This window comes from Pinus tabuliformis, chromosome 5_1, assembly GCF_031772625.1.
Source record: "Pinus tabuliformis cultivar Carrire ecotype Pingquan chromosome 5_1, CPIR1, whole genome shotgun sequence".
Classification (NCBI taxonomy): domain Eukaryota; kingdom Viridiplantae; phylum Streptophyta; class Pinopsida; order Pinales; family Pinaceae; genus Pinus; species Pinus tabuliformis.
This window is the reverse complement of record NC_142305.1, coordinates 779,766,573-779,771,534: the sequence shown is the minus strand read 5'-3', so window position 1 is coordinate 779,771,534 and position 4,962 is coordinate 779,766,573.

The following is a 4,962-nucleotide window of genomic DNA, read 5'->3' as shown; positions in this document are numbered from 1 at the left end:
TCATTCCATTCAAAATCTATGTAAAGAAAATATGGCGACATGTCTTCCTATGGTATTTTGCAGAGATATTGTTTGTTTCAGATGTGTATTCAGTAAAAATCATTGAGATAGTTTTGAAAAACGCGCCTCTTGGCACGCCTCAGCCCCTTTACAGCTTGTGCATAGTGATTTATGTGGTCCACTTCCAGTTGTTTCATTCTTTGGCTACAAGTATTTCTTAACTTTCATTGATCATTTCTCCAGACGCACTTGGGCATACTTCTTAAAACTCAAGAGTGAAGTCTTTAACATATTCTTGGCCTTTAAGGCATTTGTTGAGAAACAATTTGGACATCAAATTCTTAAGCTAATATCTGATAATGGCGGAGAATATGTTAACAACAAATTCATCAACTTTTGCACTGAGCAAGGAATTAAATTGCAACATACTGTTCCATATACTCCACAACAAAATGGTATAGCTGAAAGGAAGAATTGCACCTTAAAGGAAATGCCTAATTGTATGCTTCAACTTAAAGGACTTAGTCTTAAATTTTGGACAGAAGCAATTAACTGTACAAATTACATAGTAAATCACACATATACTAAGGTTTTAAAGAATATCACTCCAAAAGAAGCATGACACTCAATTAAACCAGATGCAAGTCACTTTTGTGTTTTTGGAAGTGAAGCATGGACCCATATTCCAGATGAGAAACATAAAGCCTTAGAACCTAAGAGTGAAAAATGTATTTTTGTTGGATATTCTGAAGATGTCAAAGGATATAGACTTCTTCACCCTAAATCCAAAAATGTGATCATTAGAAGAGATGTAAAGTTTGTTGAAAATATAACGGCCTACGAGCCTAGTTCGGCGGATGTGCCACCTCTCTCTATCCCTTCTACTTCTGAAAATATTCCTTCTTCAGAGGATGACAATGAGGATGACAATCCTCCCCCATCTTCTCGGGATCCTTCTTCAGCTCCTAAGCTTCCAAAATGGGTTCGTGCTACTCGGGATGCAATAGGTGCTCTTGCAGGTGATCCTACAGATCAACGTCGTACACGTTCTCAATTCGATAGAGCCTTTTCTTTATTGGTTCAAGCTTCAACGAATTATGATCTTGACACCTTTGCAGAAGCTTCAGGCCATCCAGATTGAGACGCAACTATGAATGAAGAATATTGTTCATTATTGGTAAATGATACATGGGACCTTGTTCCTCTTCCATAGGGACGAAAACTTGTTAGATGCAAATGGGTTTACAGAACCAAGTTTGGACAAGATGGAAAAGTTGATAAACATAAAGCTCGTCTTGTTGCTAAGGGTTTTTCACAAGTTGAAGGCATTGACCATACTGAAACCTTCTCCCACGTTGCCAAAATGAACTCTATCTGCCTTGTTCTTTCCTTCGCTGTCTCTTTCAAATGGGAAGTCCATCAGATGGATGTTAAATCCGCCTTCTTGCATGGGGACTTGCATGAAGAAATCTATATGGAACAACCTATATGGAACAAACTCTAGCCTTGTATGTAAGCTTAAAAAATCCCTTTATGGTTTCAAGCAAGCCCCTTAGGCTTGGTATGCCAAAATGGATATCTTTCTTTTAGAGACTGACTTTTCTAGGTGTCATTCTGACAATATTGTCTACACCAAGAAAATGGGTAAGTCTCTTATCATTCTTGTTCTTTATGTTGATGATCTTATGCTTACTGGTAGTGATCCCAACTTTAGAAACCATGTGAAGTCCAACCTTAAAAAGCAATTTGAAATGAAAGACTTATGGCACTTGCATTATTTTCTTGATCTTCAAGTCTTGCAATCCAAAGACAGTATTTCCCTTTCCCAGTTCCAGTGTGTCTGTGATCTTCTACGCCACTTTCACATGGAACACTGTAAGCCAACCCCTTCTCCCTTTCAGTATGTAGCCAAACTTTCAGTGATTTGTACTTCCCCTGAAGTTGATGCTACCTTATACCGTCATCTTGTTGGAAAACTTTTGTATCTGACCCATACCCATCCTAACCTTTCTTTTGCTGTTGGCCTTGCTGCTCGGTTTATGCAAAAACCACATGAAAGTCCTTGGAAAGCACCTAAAAGAATACTTCATTATGTTCGAGGTACAATTCAGTTTGGGATTCATTACAACGCAAAAACATCTCCTCTATTGGTTGGTTTCACTGATTCTGATTGTGTTCGGGACCCTGATGATCGGAACTCTACTGCAGGTTATGTCTTCACTCTTGGTTCTGGACCTATTACATGGGCTTGCAAGAAATAAAGTGCCATTTCTCTTTCTTCAACAGAAGCAGAATATTGTGGCGCTGTTGAAGCTAGTAAGGAAGCCCTGTGGCTTCGTCAAATCTTGTTAGAGTTTGGTTTTCAACAACAACATCCGACTACATTTTGGTGTGATAATCAAAGTACCATTCAACTATGCAAAGATCCAGTCCAAGATCATCGCAACAAACACATTGAACTACACGCACTTCATCAAAAAGCTCATTCATGACCATGTTATTGAAATGCAATGTTATTCAACCGATGATCAAGTTGCATACATCTTTACAAAGACTCTCACAGAGATGAAGTTTACCAAACTTTGATTTATGGTTGGAGTTCATGAAGTTGTCACTAAGGGGGGATAGGCTCTAATGCCTTCTCCTATTGTGTCATCTTTGTACATCCTTCAATCCTATCCCAAGTTTTTCTTAAGGGGGGATGTTAGGATATTTCGACACATATGAAATAATTAAGTATAACTTGGTCAAGTGTATAGTTAGGTAAAATGTGTTTTTTTAGTATGTACTTTTTGTAACTTACAATCCGATGATCATTATATGTTCTAGACATGAAGTGATCCGACGATTCATTCTCTCCTTGGTATTACTGACACTTGATCTGTGGTTTAACACTCGATTGGTCCATGATCTCTATTTAAAGAGCATGGAAGCTCATTTGTTAGGTGACCGTTCATGAGAGAAACTTATGCAAATTTTCTTTTACATTAATAAATTACTTGAAGTGGCCGTGTTGGTTCAGGTCATGGATTGTTTTCCTCTTTGAGGGTTTTAACCACGTCAAGAATACTGGTGTACTAATCTGTGATTTGTTTGTGAGCGGTGTCCTTTGGTGTTCTATCTAAGGAACTTACTTTGTAAATTCCTACAATTACACTATCATATATTGTGTATGACAATTCGCAAGTTCCAAATGAACCTCATATTGACAATTTAAATATACAATTGATCAGTTTCTCACTAAGATAATTACAAGTAATTGAAATCCCATCATTTGTAGCGCTGTTGCTAGGGATTGTCAATAATAAAGTCAGTTTTGTGTCAATTTTTTTGCTGATTTTTGAAAATTTTAAAACTTGATTGTTATGACCTTTTATTTATCTTTCAGTGTGTGCTATTAGATGCCTAGGAGTAGGGACCAACTTGGTATATATACTAAGAAAACCTCCCATACGAACACTGCATAACATTCACAAGAGGGAAAGGAACAAGGTCAACCAAACTACTTGACACCAATAACAAGTTCTCTTGCTAAGAAAAAGCCTAGAGCTTCCACTTCCATTGTATAAGATCTTGCACAAAAAATGGGCGTTCAATAAATTTCTAATACAACAAAAGATTTGTTCTTTGATAATCCAAGTTTCCAGCTCATTGTGTTGAACTTTATGGAGAACGAATATTACCCTCTTGAAAATCAATTCAACAATCAAAACTCTCTAGAAAGTGAACTGTGTCCTCCCGAGGAACAATACAACTTTGAATATAACAACTTCTTGAATCTCCCTAAGCACCTTTAAAAGCAGAACATACTCTAGAAAAGATGGCACACTAGATTGTTAAAGAAGAATCTCAATCCTTCGGATTCTCCATTATAAAAATAAACTCGAATGCTAAAATGAAGAATATTCCTCATTCAACAATATCAAACTTTCATGGTTTCTCTAAGGAAGATCCCAATACCTTCCTTTTTGAGTTCGATATCCTCTGTTGAAGCTACAATAATGGAAGGTACCATCAGTTCATGGGAATAGATGAAGCGAAAATTAGTCTTGGCGAAATGCCAAGATTATTGTAAAGTCGAGGAAAGAAGGGAGGAAGTCTTTACAATGACCGAGGAAGAAGATGATAATCTTGAGGATTATGTCGACATTTAATTACAACCTATGCATAGCAAGATAAGAAGTCTTAACCCTTGACACACGCTGAGTTTTGTTGAGAGGAATTTGACATGAGTGCATGGACCTCCTTAACCTGATGGGTGGAGGAGATGTTTCTTCGCTAGATTATGGTGACATCATAGATCTCTGTTGTAGATATACTAGAGGAGTGTCTAAAGCAATCAAAATAACTCGGGAAATGATGTCAAGAAATACTATGGATGCTTCGAATGGAGTCACCATCGCTGAGCTAGGGAACTTATTTGAAAATTTGAAAATTGACCTGCTTAGTTCCTTGGGTTCTTAATTGGATTTATTAAAGGCTAAAAAGGAGGAGGAAGCATAAACAACTCTATATATCATTTGTTTGAAATGTAGAAAAAGACATTTTCTCAAGGAATGCCACGCAAATCAGGTGGAAATTTGCACCATATTTGAGAAGGACCATAACACCAATAACTTCCTATCTTTGCCTAGCTTGAATGTTTTTTATGAAGAAGCAAAAGAGCAAGAGCAGTTGCACTTCGTTGCTCCAAAGAGACCATGGCATCACAAACCTCAAGGTATGGTCCAGGATGAATCTCATTTTTATAATAATTCTTATTGAAATAACCCTATTACGCACTACCCTTCACAACCATGGAGTCCACTAACACAATCATGGGATCCTCCCCCAAACCAGCGTTGGCAGCTAGGGTGGAGGAATCCCACCTATGGAGCACCCTAGCAAGTTGTCATACAACCACCGATGCAACTCCTTCCTCCTTTTCAATTGCAAGTACCCGCACCTAACCTTCCTAGACCT